The 20,638-nt window shown below is 30.7% G+C and overlaps 1 protein-coding gene across 1 annotated transcript in view; it reads left to right on the top strand.

Moving 5' to 3' along the window:
- The window catches only part of LOC129911172 (ankyrin repeat domain-containing protein SOWAHB-like), a 170,250-nt gene that overhangs the window by 134,765 nt on the left and 14,847 nt on the right, over positions 1-20,638 (top strand). The window lies entirely within an intron of this gene.

Genomic DNA, 20,638 nt, shown 5'->3' with positions numbered 1-20,638 from the left:
CACTCATTTTGCAAGTAAACATTATAAAACAAGACCATAAACCAGCAAAAACAACAACAACATTGCAAAAAAAAATATATACATATATAAAAAAAAAATACCATCGTTCAAAAACACAACTCGCTCTTTGGATTGTCAAGCCCCGCATAGCCCGTTTGTTTCCATTCATTATAGACGATCCCAGATAAAGAACAAAATCGCTTTTGCAATGTTGTATGCGAAAAACACAATGTCCGACATGTTTTAATTATTTTTATAGAAATTTAAATTATTTTCTCATAAAATGTGCATTCGCTCACCCCTCTGGGTTTGTTTGTGAATGCACGAGGCGCGGGGAGGCGAAATGTGGAGTTATTTTATTCGAAGGTGAAGGCAGTCAAGGAAACACAAAAAACACTCGTGTCTATTGCGCTTAGCTGCTGCTGCTGCTGTACAAAAAAGGAAGACCCTCTTTTGCATGCACATCATCGCAGGGTTGCATCAAAGGGTTAGTTTTGCATTCAGCAATTAAAACAAAACAAAAAAGAGATAGAAGTTGCTTTTCTCCCTGAAGTCTTTTGTTGCTAATGCATCCATTGTTGGTTGGAGTTAGTGTTGCCGTTGTTTAATAATAAAAAATAAAATTTAATTTGTGCTTTCAGCAATTCTGCTGCTTAAAAGTTTATAAATAAGAGAGGTCTGAAAGTCTTTTTCTTTTTGAAGAACTTTGCTTAGGTATTGAATTATTTCACTTAGATGTCAAATCTAGCAATTTTTAGGTATTCGGTGATTCATAGACAAAGGATTATTTTGATTTGAGAAATACTGTTGTTTTTTTTTTTTTTTGCTTTTTCAAATTAAATTTAAACAAGTTTAATAAAATATTATTTTTTTCGTAATCCTGTATGTTTCCAATGTTTTTTTTTATTTTAACTCAGACAATAAAAAAAAATTACAACGGCAACACTTTTTTAGCGTGCAGTGGCATCAATTTGTGGCATTAAATGAAATTTCATAATTTTAATGGTTAATGACTCTGATGTGCTGTAATTCGCCGTAAACACCACTGTACAATGATATAAGGTGCGTTGTACGTGTAAGTACAAAATAACTCGAGCCCGATGGTGCTAATGGTGAATTAAGTTGTTCCGGGTGTTGAATAAATTGTACTGTAAACTGCGATTTTCTAATGAAACGTCCCCAACAACTGTGCTGCGAAGTTATTTTGTTTTATAATTTATTATGAAAAAATAAGAGGTTTAATGCAATTCGCTGTTTGGAGTAACATCATCCTGAAACGAATGAAAAAAAGTAATTATCATCATATGGAGATTCAAATTAAATAAAATAGGATGCATAGTAAGTTGTTCTTTAGCATGTGTTGAAATTAAATAAAATGGATTACTAAGTTATTATTTTTACTTTTTTTGGGAAATTAATTTTACAAACTTTACTAATTTTACCACTGATATTCTAGATTCTAGATTACTGAAAAATGAATAGATGAATGAAAGAGTTCCAAAAAGCAGTTATTAATAAAGGTTTAGTAGAAGGAAGAATTATGAGGTATTTTGTATGGTTAAAATATCAATTGATACATTATTCTGAATTATAATAGCCGTAGTTTATTGGTAACTCAGTACTTACCTCAGCAAACATTTAACACTGTAAACAAAAACAAAAAGGTTGATTATCCTTCGTTTATGAAAAATTTTGTCTGTTTGTTGTTTTTAAACGTGAACAAATTTTTCTGAACTTCGTACTGAGTTACCATTAAAACACGGCTAAAATTTGGGAACAAAACAAAATTAATATTTTAATTTATTAAATAAACAAAATAAATTAAATGAAATTGATTAAAATGTTTGCATAATTATGGGTATCTCCTCAAAGAGTTTCACGAAAAAATATTTAAAAAAAATACGGCGATGGAAAACTATTCGATCGTTTTTCAGGCAAAAGTAGTTACTGCGGCGGCGGGCGCCTCTCATAACTTGCTGCTGGAATCATGTGAAATCAAAAAATAAAAAATTCATTCACTAAATAATAGTTTTTCTCAGGTTACATTGCGAGGGTTATTTTTAATTTAAATTTTTCACTTTTTTGGAACATTTTGATAGGAAAAAAGCGATTTTTAGCAAAAATACAGCTTATTTCTTATTGTGAAATAAAAATTATTAACAAACTAAAAAACAAACCTCCAGCGTGACCTAGTAAATAACGAAAAATTCGTAAAATGCGATGTGATGACCTTTGCTTTGTCTTTAAAAAAATATTACATCAAACAAGTTTATTAAGATGAAGTTTAAAACATCTTTGAAAAACATTTAAATTTTTATGAGACTTTTGCTTGTCAGATAATAACTTTTTTTTGGTTTTGATATTTTTTGAGGATATTTCAAAAACCTGACGTGATACGGCAAAAGACTTCGGATTCGATTCAAGCGACCCAAGAAACATACGACTAACATATTTGCACCCCCAGTAAGAACTGTTGTTTTGTTTTGGTTTTGACATTTTTTTGAGAATATCTCGGAAACCTGACGTGATAGGGCAAAATTGCCTTCGAATCTGGATTCACCGACCTAAAAACTATATGATTAACATATTCGCACATCCAGATCAGAGAAAAAGTTTTTTGAGGTTATCTCGAAAACGACGTGACGACGACGTGATGGAGCAAAACGGACTTCGGTTTCAGCGACCCAAAAACTTTATGAAAAACATAGTCGTAACCCCATGTCTGTGTAATCTTTTACACAAAAGCAAGTGTGCCATTTGATTTCTAGTATAAAAAAAAATTTAGAAAAAAAAATTTTGAAAATCGTGGAGCCGTTTTAAAAAAAAAATTGTATACATACAAATTTTCTTACATTCCTCAAAAAATAAATTGCTTTGCCATTTTTAAGAAAATATTATTCAACACATAAAAACGAAATTTCGATAAAATTCATCAACGCGTTTTTTTAAGTTGATTTTTCAAAAAAAAAAAAAAAATTAATATAATCCAGTCAAATAAGGGTTTAACCTCGGAATGAATGTTAGTAGAAATTTTTTTTGCTCAATATCTTCCTTTTGCCATTCTATAACATATCTCAAAAGTCTAGAAAAATCTCATGTCCGCTTGTCGCGATTTCAAGGTCAAATCGCGAAATGGAGATTTTCAAAATTAGCAAAAATAGGCTATGCTATTATATACACATATGATACATGATTTCAAGGTATTTTTTAATGCTGATTCCAAAATATCTAAAATCAAGACAATCTGACGTCTCTGAAAAAAGTTTTACCCGTTTTTCATCTTTCAACCCATATTATTATAACAGTTGCTAACTTACTACCGAAAAACCCTTAAAAGTAATGGTAGCGGAGTCATATTTTGCATGAGGGTTTTCATATCCATTATCATTAAGAATCAAAACAAGGCAATACAAAAAAAAAACATTTATATCTATGACAAAATGGTATTTTTTGAGAAAAGGGGAAATTTTGGGATGTGCACTAAAAAACATCCTGGTACAATCTTGGAATTAGTGCTAATAGGCTAATTTTTTGTTTCTATCTTTGTTTGGATATTCTATAACTTATGTCAAAAATCTAAAAAAATCTTATGTCCGGAAGTTCTAATTTTCCAGGTTAAACTAAGTAAGGTGCAGATTTAAAAATAATAATAAGAAAACTTTAGATTCTTATATGTATACCAACATAACCCATATCATTTCAATATATTTTTTAACGCTGATTCCAACAAAACCCACAAACAAATCAATATGACCATCCCTGAAAAGTAATGTACCTTATTCATGTTGATCTGACACAAATATCTGAAGAGTAGTTTTTCAATTTTTTCAAATCTGCACCTTATCTTCAAACCAAAAAAATTAGGACCTGCGGACATGAGATTTTTTTAGATTTTTGAGGGTAGTTAAAGAATATCCAAACAAAGATTAAAATGAAAAATTTAGCATATTTGCACTTATTCCTAAGATGAACAAGAATCTTCTTTAGTGCATATCCTAAAATTTGCCCCTCCATCAAAAAATACCATTATTTCGTAGGTATATATATTTTTTGTAATGGATTGTTTTGATTTTTAATAATGATGGATTCTAAAATCTTCATGCAAAATTTGGTTCATCTACCATAACTTTTAAGAGTTTTTCGGCAGTAAGTTTGCAACTGTTATAATAATATGAGTTGACAGATGAAAAACAGGTATAACTTTTTCCAGAGACGTCAGATTGTCTTGATTTTAGATTTTTTGAAATCAGCATTAAAAAATACCTTGAAATCATGTATCATATGTGTATATAATAGCATAGCCTATTTTTGCTAATTTTGAAAATCTCCATTTCGCGATTTGACCTTGAAATCGCGACAAGCGGACATGAGATTTTTCTAGACTTTTGAGATATGTTATAGAATGGCAAAAGGAAGATATTGAGCAAAAAAAATTTCTACTAACATTCATTCCGAGATTTACCCCTTTTTTCTCCTTATTTTACTGTATTAATATGTATTTTTTTAAAATCCAAAAATACCTATGTTTTTTGAAAAATTTGTAAAATTTTTGTAAACCGATTACCTTAACGCTTCTGTACACTTGAAATCGGCTTTGTGGTTGACGAGAAATTCGACCTACATACCTATATCGCAACGTATCATAAAATGTTGTAACTGTCTTAACAATTTTTGATTTCTCTTATAAAAACTTTATCGACAGCTTCTTTAACAATACAAAATTTGAAGAAAATTTAAGAGAGATTTTCAGATAATCACTAATACTACGTTTTCACCTACCCTAAATCCGAGATTCAGCGAAGCAGATTTAGAATAAATTTCGACATTTATTCGAAATCTACTTAGCTAAATCTATTATAAGAGCCATTTAAGGTCCTTCAAAATATGACCACGTTGCGCAAGTGTTGCATATGGTAAATTAAAAATTTGAGCGGGAAATAAAACTGTTCCATTATGTCCATTATGTCATATTGAAATAAAAGTCTAGATTTAGAGATATCTTGCTATCAAAAATATCATCCCATACAAGTAAGCTAAATGCGTAACTATTACTACCTATTTAAAATGGCTGAATTCAATCGAAATACTTTCATGTAGAATAAAACAATTTCAAGACTAGACACATTCGTCACACATTCGTCACAACTCCCATATGAATATGAGTCAATATAAAAATGTGAAAGCCATTCCTAGCGTATGCAATAAACGATGAAAACAAAATGTTATGTCCACTACTTCACTTGTTTGTCCATAACACGAAGTTTTGCGAAATATGCGATTAAAAAAGAAAATTATTGCGAAAATAAACACAAACGTGACAATCATTTTAATTCCCTTATAAGTAGGCGGTGCAGATGCCTATACCAAAAACAACAACAAAAAAACAACAATATCTTATAGTATACTAGAGCAAGTGAGTAATTTTGTTTAATTAATTTAATTTCCTCATGCAGTTTTAAGGGATTCAAAGAGTGTTCCTTTACAAATTAAATGCCGTCATCGAGTTTCCAGAAAAGCAAATAATCTTGCACACGCCTCTTCCAATTTGGGAATTTCTCATCACTATTCCCCCGCCTCTGCTCCATAGTCTCTGTGCCTCTAGTCCCGGATGATGTGAAAATAATAAATTCTCCCAATTCCTAGTTCCGTCTTCCTGCTTTGATGATACGATGGGCTGGTTCCATACACTTAGTTGTGTTCCACTGAACCAGAAGTGGGACGAGCTCTACGTTATAGCTCTGAGTGTATAGCTGGTAGATGCTGATGATTGTGATGCTGCTGCTGATGTGGAGGTTGAGTGCATTCGAAGCAGTTGAAATCGTATAAATTACTTAGTTGTCATGTACCGAAAATCCTTGTGTCAGCTGAAATGCCTAAGAATGGCAGAGACACATTGTCTCTATCCTTAACAAGGCAACAGCTCTCCGATATCACTTTATGGCAAACGCAGCAAGCAGAAGACGCTCGATAAGAAAATGTGAGAAACACCGAGCAGTGCGCCACAAGACCGACCGACCCGATGAAACCCATCCGTATAGGTTGGGTATATATGAACACAACAGGAGCAAGAGCAGGAGCAGTATAGGAATGAAACAGGGCCACATCTAGATACATTTAACTACAACAATTAATACCAAAAGATACGTACACAATGATAACATGTCAAATGGATATAAGCGATGAGCTTGAGCAGTCCCACTGTCTTCTCCAGCAAGCATGGAGCAACAATTCACAGCCAAGGAGCATGAAACCGACACTACTACTATACCAATACTATACTATTGCCACTGCCACTTGCTACTTCTTGCTTCTTGCCACTTGCTACGATACCCACATCTCCCTTTCTACCAGTTAGAGTCGAGACTTCGAGAGTCGATGACGACAACGACAACGACGACAGTCATGTGAGAATTTCTTATTTGCAATCAAGGATGTATCCTTAAGTGAGTAATTTATATTGGGGAAGCGAAAGACAATCTATCCAACCAGAATAAGAAGGCTCCCGAGTAAACTGGCAGGAACAAGAATTTGCGAACATCACTGCAAATTGTGTCTCAATCTGCAGTCCTTTTTCGTTTAGCTTGGTTGGATCTTGGTGGTTCTCCTGCTTCAATAAACTCCTGTTTCTGCTCCTGCCACAATACAATGTCTTCTTCTTCATTTATACTCATAGTTGTTGTTGTTTTTGTTGTTATTTCAAAGTAGTGCAAGTGACAGTGTAACTACTGCAAAATGCACTGCATCCCTCCTCGCAAAAGAAATGTACAAACTACAAAGTTTCATTCAATTGCTATGCGTATATGCTGCAGGAGCAAATCAAAAGGATAAGTTAATTAAAAACGGAACAGCTAATTAGAAACTGCGCTCCTTTGATCAGTGTGACTGTTTCTTGTTTTTTTTTTTTTTTTTTTTTTTGTCTTTGTTTGCTGAAGAATAACAAAGCTCTGTAACAAGCCTTGTGATGGAGAAAAAAAAGGAATTTCTAGGATTAATTATTGTCGTGTGTCCTCGAGCATAGTGGGCGGCAGAAGAAATACCTCTATGTCAATGCGAAAAAAATGAGGCAATTAGTCAGACAGCAAAAAGCCTCCAAGGACTAATTAAATAGAAAGAAATTTTTCCCTGAAGAATAAAACAAACAAATTAAGGAACGGTCAAAATTAGGAAGTTTTGATATTGAGGTTAGAGCTTTTTTAACAATAATTTTGATTAATAAATAATGTCAGTTAATTCATTAATAGCCTTAAATCTGTGGCCACGACCAATAACCGCTTAAGTGAGTTAAGATAAAATTTTTTGAGAGGTCTTATGATGCTACCTTATGCTAAATCTACATCTTTTTAATTTTTTAACTATTAAAAACGATAGATTAAACTATCTAGATCGAGTTAAGAAAAGATTGAGTTGTTTTTGAGGCAAATTAAAAAATGCGGAGCATTATTGTAAAACTAAATTTTGTTTTTTTTTTCGACTTAAGCGGTTATTGATTGAGGCCACAGAAATATTTTCAATACACAATTTTTTCTATATGAGAAAATATTTTTGATACTTATAAAAGAGAGTTTGGATCGCGGATAATATTATGCGAATTCAATTTTTTTTTGTTTAGTTTTTTTTTTCAATTACAACGTCGCACAGTGTGGGAATTCGCTCATTTAGCGGAATTAAATTAATAGCGCTTACAAGTTTAACTTTTTGAGAATTCTTTTTTTGCAAAATTAATTATAAATGTATCAATAATGAAAAATATAACAACAATTATTTAAATATCTCGTCAAATTTTGTATGTACAGAGCTCTGAAAGTACAAGTTTTTTGCCTTTCGGTGGACTTATTTTTAAAAGTACTGTAGGTACGGTCACAAAAAAAAAATGACCCTTTCTTTTTTATAATATTATTAAAAAATAAGTACAATAATGAGTAGAAGTACGATTCATCATATTTACACACATTTTTGATTTACAGAGCTCTAAAAGTACACGTTTTTGGCACTTTGATGACGCTCTGAAAAAATTAATTATGCACAGAAAAAAAACTTTTTATTCCTTTTTTTGGTAATATTTATAACTATTACATACGAAAATGAAATATAACTAATTTTGTATGCATAATTAGCCAATTTTTTGATAAACGGAGTTCTGAAATTACATAAAGGTTAACTGGAAACATTGGGTTTTTTGCTTTTTTTGCAGGACTCATCAAATTCTTTTTTGTTTTATCTTATGATGGTCTGCTTTCATAATATGAGAAAGTTATTTCATCTAAGACTATTTACAGTAGTCTTAAATTCTTAATGAGTCGGGAAAAGTATGTGAATTTCAAGCTTCCACAGTTTCGACCGATTTTAGCGCACATTTCACTGAATCTTTAAGAAATCTTTATTATTACTGAAACACCCTTTATCCGATATAATATTTGTTTATTCCTTGGTAGTTTTCTTTTTTAATTTTGCAAATTACTTAGTTCTCTTTTTCTCTTACTCCAAATTTTGGATTTGAACACCCTGTATTTCTGTTATAACTATTTTTAAATTAATTTCACTAGCTTTTGCTTTTTAAACACCCTGTGAAATAAAAAAAATTCTTAAATTTATAACATAGCTAACCAAATGCTAAGAAATTATTTAATTTTGACGGTAGGTCATCTTTTTTTTGTTGAATAGTCACTTAGAAAAACCGAAAAAAAATATATTATAACATATTTAGTGATAGATAGGTAATAAATCAAGCTTTGCATTGAATATTGTCTCTTAGCGGAATAACGCGGAATAACTAAAGTTTTGCTCTAACAAAGGTACACAAATCGGAAAAAACACATTTTTTTAACTTCAATCACCAAAACAAAAATGTGAAACACCCTGTGAAATAAGAAATTATTTACATAATTACCTATACCTTGATATTTAGGAAATACAAAAAAAAAAAAACTTTTATTAAAACACACACCAAACGCACGAGAAAAAAATTAAGAGCTAAGTAATCTCTTCCGCCAAATAAACAATAAAAATCGCGAACTGCAACTTCAAAGCTGTTTTTTTTTTTTTACATGATCCCCACCTAACAATGCTTTTGTTATAATTTTCTTCAATCTATTAGCTTAAAGAAAAATCGTTTTTGGCATCAAACAAGACAAGTCATTTTTCGAATTAAATTCCGCTAAATTCGCGAAGTCCCACTGTGCGTCATTACTATTGAAACGACTGCTGTCGTGTGCTGATGATGGCCGATACATCGCACTGTTGTCCAAAATGACTTATCTCGTTGCAAAAATCATAACTTTTGAACGGATTGAGGTAGCGGTACAGTTTTTTTTTTTATTTGAAGGAAATTTCCAGGGCTGTTACACCAATGAATTTCAAGAAAATTGTTTTACAGGGTGTTTAGGAATCATCGGCCGAAAACCGATTTTCTTAAAAAAAAAAATATTTAAATTAAAATTGGTATGCCATTTTGTAGAAATCACTAATTCACATCTAAAAAAAGTTCAGATTACACTTTTCCATGATATTACGATTATAGAGAATGCCAAAAAAGTTGGTCCCGGAAGTCCGTCTGTCTGTCTGTCTGTATAAGGATCTACAGCCTAAACGGATGGACCGATTGACTTCAAATTTGGTATGTAGCATTTTTTGGAGACCCTTCAGAGGGGTTTTTGGAATTAATTTTTTGGGCCAAAAATAACGGTACTTGTCATACACCAATTTCAGTAAAGCTGTAATTGCTCAAAAACGGCTCCAACGATTTTGTTTAAAAAATTCAAATGTAAGTTTGAAAACAAGGTCTATCTTCTAATGAAAAAAATTTTTTTGGAAAATCATTATTAACGGTACCTGCCATAGAACGGTTTTTTTTAAATCCGATATTCTCCGAAACGGCTTATTCGATTTCAACGAAACTTTTTTTGAAGAAGCACTTATATAACTCAAATATAGGCCAAAAATAAAATTTCAAAGAAAATAATTTTTGGATTTTTAAAAAAATTTTGAAATTTTTTTTTGAAAAATAAAATTTTCGAAAACGGGACATTGTATTTTTTTGAAATTTTGTTTTTAGATGTGGATTAGTGATTTCTACAAAATGGCATACCAATTTTAATTTAAACATTTTTTAAAAGAAAATCTGTTCCTTCTGTCTTCATTTTTTTTCAAAGTACAAAATCTCGGCAGTGCGCAAGCATGCGCAGCTAAATATTTTTATTTTGGATCAACAATTGATTGGTACACATACCCTATTCGGCTTAATGCATGGAACCGAATGGATTTTTTACGGTACCTGCCATAAAACCGTTTTTTTTTTTCAAATCCGATATTCTCCGAAACGGCTTATTCGATTTCAACGAAACTTTTTGTGAAGAAGCACTTATATAACTCAAATATAGGTAAGCCAAAAATAAAATTTAAAAAAAAATAAATTTTGGATTTTTAAAAAAATTTTGAAATTTTTTTTTGAAAAATAAAATTTTCGAAAACGGGACATTGTATTTTTTGAAATTTTGTTTTTAAATGTGGATTAGTGATTTCTACAAAATGGCATACCAATTTTAATTTAAACTTTTTTTTTAAAGAAAATCTGTTTTTGGCCGATGATTCCGAAACACCCTGTGAAATAATTTTATTGAAATTCATTGGTATAACAGCCCTAGAAATGTCCTTCAAATAAAAAAAAATTGTACCGCTAACACAATCCGTTCAAAAGTTATGATTTTTGCAACGAGATAAGTCATTTTGGACAACCGTGCATCGGTCGAAATGCATACAAATAAATAAATTTAGTTGACTCAAATTAAATGGTGTTTTTTATTTTTAATTTATTAAAATTAAATCAACATACATTTATAAAAACAAAACTTTCTAAAAATACTTTTTTGAATTAAAAAACAAATCTGATTTTTTTTTATCAATATTTTTGTAAATGGAACATTGTTGTTTTATTTTGGAGTTTTTGGTAAAAGTTGCTGAATTATAATTTCTACATATACATGGAGAAAAAGACTAAAGCTATGATTACACGGTCAACGAAATCGGTCAACGCGTTGACTCTCTGACGTAAAAATGACGTCACAGTCTGTCCCAAGAGTGTCAATTCATGTGATCGTCAACGAAAACTGCTGTCATTGCGTTGACCAGTACGATGACACTCAAGTTGATACACATTTTTAGGTCAACGCATTGACTATTTTCGATGACCGTGTAATCTCTCTGTCAATTCAATTGGGACGCGTTGACAGGGTTTTAGGACTGGGTGTCATCGCAATGACCCTGTCCCAGCGTTGACGGGGCAGAATTTAATACGGTGTCATCGTTTCAGATTGACACTGTTTTTTGTATAGAAATGTGATGAAAGTTGGATTGGGAACATTTTTTGTAGGGCGATTATTTTAATGGTGTACCGTTTTGGAGGGACGGGGGTTCTCATTTCACCTTTTTGTTGTTTTTTTTTTACAAAAAAAAACTTTTCGGTATGGCCATGGCATCCATGTTGGATACAAAATTTTTTTTTACAAAAATCCAAAAACCATTTGTATATTTGTATACTTTTAGATATTGATAAGGCTTTTGACTCAGTATGGCATAAAGGAATAATTTATAAAATGATTAAATTTAAAGTTCCATTATATCTTTGCAAAATTGTTCAAAGTTTTCTTTCCGATCGATGTTTTAGTGTTCATGTCAACAGTGGTATTTCGTCCTTATTTACGTTCAATGTTGGTGTCCCCCAAGGCTCTGTTTTGGGCCCTCTGTTATATAATTTATATACTTCAGACATCCCAACCATTCCACTCTGTGAATTTGCCATTTTTGCAGACGACACAGCAATATATTCTTCAGATGAACTTGCTCTCAACATTGAGAGTAATTTAGTTCAAGCTGTTGAAATATTAAGCAATTATTATAACAAATGGAAAATTAAGTTAAATGCTGATAAATTTCAAGCTATCTTTTTCTCAAGGAAAAGAAAGTCTTGTTATCTCCCCAGCAACCAATTTATTCAGATAAATGGAATAGACATAGCTTGGGAAAATTCTGTTAAATATCTAGGTATACATCTTGACACCAAACTTACATTCAACCACCATATTAATTGTACTATAAAGAAAGTAAATATAGCTATCAAATTGCTTTACCCTTTTATAAATCGAAGATCTGCTCTAACAATTGAGAATAAAGTGATCATAATGAAAGTGATATTTCAGTCAATTTTATTATATGGAAGTCCTGTTTGGGGAGGGGCTGCACTATGTCACATTAAAAAACTCCAAGTTTCACAAAATAAATTATTAAAAATGATGCTTAATCTACCATTCCGTTACTCCACTTGTGACCTTCATCAAGAAACGAATGTTGAATTGATCTCTGAACGAATTCAAAAGCTAGAAGCAAACTTTGCGTTTAGATGTAGTTCATCTGATAACCCTCTTATAAACCAAATCAATCTGTGATAAATATTTGTTCAGTTACCTATCTATTTATATTTTTTTTTTTTGTTTTTTTTTTTTTTATCACTGTACATATAAATTCTTATTTATTAATCTCTCCTTTTGTTTCTCTATTTTTTCTCTTGTTTTGTTAATTTATTAATTTTTTGTATTTATTTATCTACCTATTTATTTATTCATTAATTTATGTTCTTGTTTATTTATCTATTTATATTTACTTTTTTATCTATTTACATTAATTTATTTATTTATTATTTATTTACATATTTATTTATTTATTTATTAATTATTTATTTATTTATTTATTTATTTATTTATTTATTTATTTATTTATTTATTTATTTATTTATTTATAAATTTATTAATTTATTGATTTATTAATTTACTAATTTATTGATTAATTAATTTATTTATTTATTTTCTTTTTATTTATTTAATCATTAATTTGTTTTTATTTATTTATACATTTGTATATTCACTTTTGTGTTAAATATATATATATATTTGTTAACTAATTTATGCATAATATTTATTTATATTATACTTTTTTATCCAAGAATTCAATTCTATTTAAAAATGTTTGTTAAACACAACTGAATCAAATTCTAGTCATTTTTTCTTTTTTTATAATTTAAATTGAAGGTTTTTCTTTGCTTTTCCTTCAAGTATTTCGTTGCCCAAATATTTTTTGTTTAAACTATTAAATAATATTTCAGATGTAAGACATAATTGTCAAATCACTGTATTGTAAAATGTGCGGTTACAACACCTATTATACTGATTTATGCAAAATAAAAATACTACATTTGTATATTCTAAGCTAAATTTTAAGACCATAACCATTAACATTGGGTGCGGCGTTCTTATGCTATAAGCGTTTGAAGGTGGCCATATTGATTTTTTTTTGATTTTTTTAAAATCAAAAGTCGAAACTTTTTTATTTTTTTTCTAATTTTTCGGCAAAACTGTAGTAATTTTACATTTATATTTGTTCAACAACCTTATCAGAATTCATTTAAGACTTTTAAAAGTCCATTGCGTAAATCTCGAAATATTTACATTTCAATGCGACCATGTCAAACAAATTTTCGTTTAATTTTTCTATGAGAGCTTTTTTCAAATCTCATTTTCTCCGCTTTTTTTTTACAAAATATCTTTGGAAAATTTAAATTTTTGCTTTGTGTCAAACAGTGTGATCAACAAAGTTTTGCGAGTCAACGCGTTGACATTGCTAAGTAAACGTCACGTTGGCACACCTGCGCATCAACGTAATTTAGGACAACATTGACGCAATAGTGTCAATCGTGTGATAGTCAATGTTTTGTGCATTGACGCTGTGAACGTTGACGGTGAGATGACAGAGAGAATATGAATTTTTTCTTGACGTTAGAGAGTCAACGCGTTGACCAATTTCGTTGACCGTGTAATCATAGCTTAACTAAAATTAAGAGGATTTCTGCATGTTTTTTTGCCAGATCACTTTCGTCTTAAATTAAGCGGAAATCCATTTAATTTAAGAAAAACTTCTTATTATCATAAAAGTAAGAATGTTTTCATCTTTAATTAAGTGAATTTCCGTTTAATGAAAAGACAGAAGTCATGCAGAATTCCACTAAATTTTAGGTGGTAGACATAGGCAGATACCATAGATGCCCCAGACATAGTAAAAAGGTCAGTTTTCAAGCGATATCAATGAAAAATATGCAATACTGTGTCACTTTATTGTAACCTCATACATGAATGAATAGAAGAAAGATTAATGCTTCATAATTTAATTTACCAACAATAGTCTATTGAATAGACCCTTTTGAATGAAACAAATTCGTTCAAAAGTTTTTATTGATTTCTTGGCATAAAAGAATACTCTAGCCAAAAGTGCTAATAAACCCATTGGTGCATTTCTGAGAAAACGGAAACACTGGTTGATTTTCAGTTTTTTTTTTTTTTTTTATTTACCTCGAAAACCAAGCCTTACTTTGAAATGGTTCAAAGACATTTTTCATAGAAAATTAAATTTTCTAACAAGCTAAGATGGTAAATAAATTTTTAAAATTATTTGTGACTAAAATTCTAACCTAAAATCAATGAAAAAAATGTTAAAATTTTTTAATTTTTTTCTACTAAATCAAGGGGCATTTTCGTGTAGGAAGCCGGTACATCCAAACTTTGTACTAATAAAAATAAGTAGAGGTAAAATTACGATTTTTTTGTCAAGAAACGACTGAAATGTACCTTTTAAAAAATCTAGCATTTTTTCTACCTATATTTTTGACTTTTTAGTCCAAAAATATCTTTTCATTTTCGAGAAATTAACAAAAAAACCGAAACTCCTTTTTTCTAAGAAACCTCTTTTTTTGTTTTGTTTTATGTGACTTGTTGCTAAATTAATTTATGAAATATTGTGGCGGGCACCCCAGACATAGTTAGAAAAATACTCAGGTGAGTTTTCAGGTGTTATCAATGAAAAAAGTTGATCAGTTCACGGTTAATCCAATACTGTGTCACTTTGTTGTATTCTCATCTCATTTAAGTCTAAATGTTAAAAAAATAATACACGATAACCATTCGTGTTTCATAAATTAATTTATCAAATCCACATAAAAACAAAAAATAGAGAGTTTTTTTTTTAGAAAAAAGTAGTTTTGGTTTTTTGTTAATTTCTCGAAAATGACAAGATAGTTTTGGAACCGGTTTTCTATCTTTCTTAAAAAAGCATCAAATTTTGAAAAATAAATTAGTAGGTACTTAATTACATAAATATTTGAAAAATTAGTTTGAAAGTTTTTTTTTCAAATTTTTGTTTCAAAATTTTGATTTTGAAAATTAATTTTTCAAAAACTGTACCATAAAATGGCTTTACTCAAATTTTTTTATAAAAAAACGAGGTTTTTAGCTTTACAAAAAGCTATAGCACGTGTAACCGTTGATTTTAAATAATTTTTTTCCCAAATTAAGTCAATTTTTTTTTAATTTATCCTCCCTGCTAAACGAGTGGGAATAGACTCCCCCTCCCATATGACTTTTTTTCTTGTCTTGACCCAACCTACACGCTCTTGCTTCTTGGCACAATACTGCTGAATCACCCTGTATAATATTTTTTTGTTGAACAAATGATTTTCTTTAAAATGATAATTTTTTAATGTTTTTTCTTTTTTACATCGTTGGTGCATGTGTTTGTTTAAGTTTTATCTTTATGGAGTCTTAATTGCATGTTAATTTATACAGCCATTTGAATAGTCATTAAAAGTTAATAAATAAATTATAAAATATTGAAAACAACTTTAAAGCATTAATAAATAATGTTGTATAAGGTCCTGCAGTGTGCCAAGAAATTAAAAAAAAAACTATAATCCCCGAAATAAAAACCATTTCAATTATAAACACCATCTGACTACTACTTGAATGGTAAAGCATGACTCCATGCCAAAAAAAAACCCTCAATCTTGTGCAATTTGTATTTCCATTTCCATCGCATGGATGGATAATGGGGTGGTCTTCAAACGCGTACGTGCCGAATGACCATCCACTTAAACTTAAATTAAATCGCCCATCAGACAAATTATATGGAATGTAATGTCCGAGATATTAAATTTTTGTTCTGTCTTCATAAACATAATCTCCCTTTTTAAATGAATTTAAAATTGCAATAAACTCGTGTAAAGGAAGCTGCACAACATTAAAGCTAATTTGTAACTTCATTTAATTTTTTTCCCCAAAAATCAAACAGTAATTTTGAACATGTTTTTTTTTTGTTGAAAGTCGCATAAAACTGTGAGAAAATATGTGTTGAGGGACACCAACTAACATTCACTTTCTTCTAAAGACCTTAAAAACTAGATGAAAATAAAGCATTGAAGTGATTTCGGAGAATTGCTTCCCTTTTGAATACCTCAAGTACCTACCTGAGGCATTAATCAGACCTAAATGAATTAATCAAGACGAACGATTCCCATGGGTGAAGCTTCCTTAATAGGTAAGACTCGCAAATTACTCCAAAACCATACCGTCTCAGCACTAATCAGAATAACTTGCTGGCCAACCTTGAAAGCTGAGGAATCCGATGTTGTTGCGTGTCACTTAAATGCTACCTCAAGTTTGGCTTCCCTGATTCAATAGTTGAAGATGGAGATGGACGACGGAGGTTCAGCGACGACGACGCTTGCAGCTCACTATCGCACATGCCAGCCAGGCCAGATACTGTCGCGTCGTCGTTGGTCGTTTAGTTTAGTTGGTCGTCTGGCTGCCCCACCATGACCACGAAGATGAATGGGAACTGAGGCTCTGCTGGTCTCATCATTAAGCCAAGAAGCAGCAGCATCAGCAACTACAACTGACTAAACGATCTTCCTTAATTAATTAATTGCCAGGATTCAGGTTGCAGATAGCACTCGGACCTTTTTTAAATTGGGGACGCGGCGTTATATAATTCCGAGCAGATAGAGTGACTGAGGCACAATCTTGGCGCTCCTGGTTTTGTCTTTAGTGCGCTTGGCCTATTTTCGCAGCGGCCCACGAAGATGATGATGATGATCGCTGGGGTTTTCTCTGGTCAATGAATTACCAACTCATTTAGCGAATCCGTCGTTTTTTTTCCTGCTTCTTGAATTTTTCTTTTTTTTAAGTTTTTTTTTCGTATGTGCTTCTCAGGTACTCAAGTTTTATCAACCTGGGATGCTGTCTGTGTGTCCTCGGGTTATAATGACAAACAATCGGGGACTTCTTGTGAGGTTTGCCTCCCTAATTAATTCCAAAGTTTTTCGTATACTGTCCCGATCTGTGCGGTGGTGCCCAGACGGTGCTGCTGGTTGTTGTTGTGTTTTGGTTTTTGTTTTTACTTGTTTTTACTTTTTTTCTTAAATATTCCCATCTCGTGCATTTTATGTTAAATAGTTTGAAGCTGAATTTGCACGAAAATCCTCCCAAATACGAGACTCATTTTCTCGAACAAATATCAGGGAACGATACTTACTCGCTGGGAGGTGGCATATATACCATACAACCATAGCTCAGCAGCACAGGGAATTAAAATTCAGTAAAAAGTTGGAAATCTCTCAATTAGTTAAGCAATTAAGTTGGACTTATTTAGAGACATCTTGCTTTGGTTTTTGTTGTTGTTGTTATTGTTTTGTTGAGTTGATTGGATTTGGTGGTTTTAAAATTCAATTCGTGATCGATGTCATGTGAAACCACCCGCAGGAGGAAACCACCCTGCTGGGTATAAACATCTCTGTGAGTGAAACTTTGATTTATGTTTTGGTTGTCAGTTGTTCTTGCCACCATCAAAGCCTTGAAATAATTAATTCGAAGATTGGCATTGAATAAATAAATACGAGAGTCATGATTTTTTCAGTATATCTTCTTTTATTTAATTTAGATAAAAAAAAAAACTGAAAAAGTTGATTGTTGATGAATGATGGTAGATTGAGGCATTGAGCAAAAAGTATTCATAAAAAGTTTACTTTGTATAAAATAAATTTGGCCAACATTGTTATGAATAAGAAATTACTTAGTATTGAAAACATTTATTTAATTTGTAAAACCTTTATTTGTGTTTTTAAACCTTACCGTAAATCTTTTTAACTTTATTTTTTTAATTTTCATTGCCTTTCAAAAATTCCATAAATTCTATTCTTCAGTCGAAAAAACTCCTGTGCCTTGAACATTAAAAGCACTTTGTTCAGTGTATTTTTTTTTTTTTTCAAACAAATTGACCCGATAATTTATTTTTTTGTTTGCAATATTTAAATACATAATTAAGAAACAGGAACCTACATATTTGGTTGTTTTTGAGAATGTTTTATTAAAAAAAAAAATCATAAACGACAAAGTTACTGGAAATTTTCTTGTGTTTTTTTTTTAAGAATGCCTCAAGTTTTACATTTGAAATAAACTTTAAAATTAGACTCGATTTAAAAAAGGTTAAAATTAAAAAAAAAAAGAATTAATATTTGTAATCTGTAATATTTCAAAAGTATGATAATGTTTATGTTTTCTTAGCAAAGAAGGTCCAATTTTTGAAACATAAAAATATTTCTTGGACCATTATTAACGATACCCTTCATAGAACAGTTTTCTTAATTTCTAACTTTTTCGTAATAACTTAATAGATTTAAACAAAAGTATTTATACAAATGCGTCTAAATGTCTTTTTTTAAAATTTTACAACTTTATATTTTTTGAAAAATCAATTTTTTGAAACCGGGCTTATACATTTTTATGAAAAATTGTGTGGATTAATAATTTTTTTGAGAAAAGCAAACCAAATTTTGAATTTTTATTTGAAACAGTTTTGAAGCTATTTAAAAAAAATAACGTTCGTAAAATTTTCGAAAAAATTAACTCTAAAAACCAGCTGTTCTGACACTGAGCATGTTTTTGGATTGATGGACAAGAGTTCAAAAGTTATAAATTATAAAATTATAAAATGAAACAAATTACTTCTTATCCTCGTACAATTGTACCTACAGAAATTCCAACTATAATTCTGTACGAATTAATAAATAATTTATAATAGTTCAAAAGTTCCTGATAAATTTTAAAAATAGTTCTCCAAAATTAAAAAAGCTTATAGGCCAATATTTTATGTAGGTAGAAGAAGTTCTAATTGAATCGTTTATTTTAAAAGGGGGGTAAGTTCACTTATTGGCCAAATTGAGTTGTCAACGGTTTTATGTTGGTCTATGGGTTTTCCGTATCTCTGCTTAGCAACAACAACAATCCTGCAAACTACTCCCTTTAAAACTGATAATCACATTTATTAAAAAAAAAAAAAAATTGTGCCTGGACTTACCTATGCCCTTTTCAAAATACATTTACAGTATGTAGGTATATGACATACACATACACAGTTTTAAACAGGGAACAAGTGATTTATTTTGACAACATAAGGGCTTTGTCTATATTTCTAGTATATATTAAAACTTATAATCAACTTCTGACGTAATAATGTCTTATAAATCGATGAACGCCGCACATTGGGGAAAAGGCGGAAATCCCCCATTTTTTCATATTTTACGTGTTTCTAACAATCAGTGAATTTCAAAAAAAAAAAAAAAAATTTAGACCTGGAAATTTTTGATCAAAATTGAAATAGGGTAAAAAGTGATAAAAATATGGGTAGTTTTTGAACGATGGATTTGAACTAAAATTTTAAGTTTTGAAACTTTTTTTGTTTTCATAAATAAGCTTAAATTAAAAAGAGCGAAAAAAAGAATCGTTTATATATTTTTTGATGAAAAAACACTAAATTTTAGTGTTTTTTTTTCAGGTCACGTAAGGCTTTCACAACTTCCTCTGTTTGCCTCTCTACGCAGCATTCTTAGCAAAAGTTAAAAAAAAACTCATCCGAAGACGACACTTAAAAACGTTTTTAAAGTTTTTCCAAAAATTTGTGGCTATTTGAGCAAAATAGATTTCAAATTTAGCACAATACATTTAGAAAGATCAGACCGATAAAAATAACTATATTATACATTATTATATATGTATGTATGTTTCCGGGATGAGCTTTAGTCCTGAGCAAAATAGTAGGCTTTCCTCCAAGTTAAAAAAAGACATTTCAATAGGTTTCTTATGCCTTTATTTGAACTCCAATAACTTGATTCATCAAGAACAAAGTTTCTCACATCATAATTGCATTGTACCGACAACAAAACAATAAAAGCTATAAACTCAAACAGCTAACCTCATATAATCATGTCGAACATGAAATTATAAACCAATTTAAGGAAGTCCCGCATTCTTTGGCTAAATATTACTCAGCCATCCCTCTAACGTCCTCAATATTAATCTTATTTTTGTAAAAACCAAACGTTCCATTGCTTCGTTTTTTCTTTTATTATTTGAATACCTGCTCCTTGGTTGATGCATCGCGGTCTAAGTTGACTAATTGGATTTTATTTTATGGCGATTTTGTATTTGGTCTGAACGTAAAGTTCCTTGTTTACTCTGCTAAATGGCCCCCCAAAAAGTTGAACCTTCCTTTATTCTTCGTTTATAGCCAATTCGGCTTATTAATTCTTCTATAAGGATAACTTTTATGGTGTATTTAAATGCGCGAGCGCACACAACAACAGAACGAAGGATTACGACTCTTGGGCGGTTGATGATGTTGATGGCTCCCTGTGCATCCGTTCGTATAGGTAACTTCTTGCTGCATCGCTTTTTTTAGGCGGTCTCTCAAGTGCCAGCTGATTAAACCTGCA

This window comes from Episyrphus balteatus, chromosome 2 (assembly GCF_945859705.1).
Source record: "Episyrphus balteatus chromosome 2, idEpiBalt1.1, whole genome shotgun sequence".
Lineage (NCBI taxonomy): Eukaryota > Metazoa > Arthropoda > Insecta > Diptera > Syrphidae > Episyrphus > Episyrphus balteatus.
The sequence above is the reverse complement of the archived record's forward strand: the minus strand, read 5'-3'. Positions and strand labels throughout refer to the sequence as shown.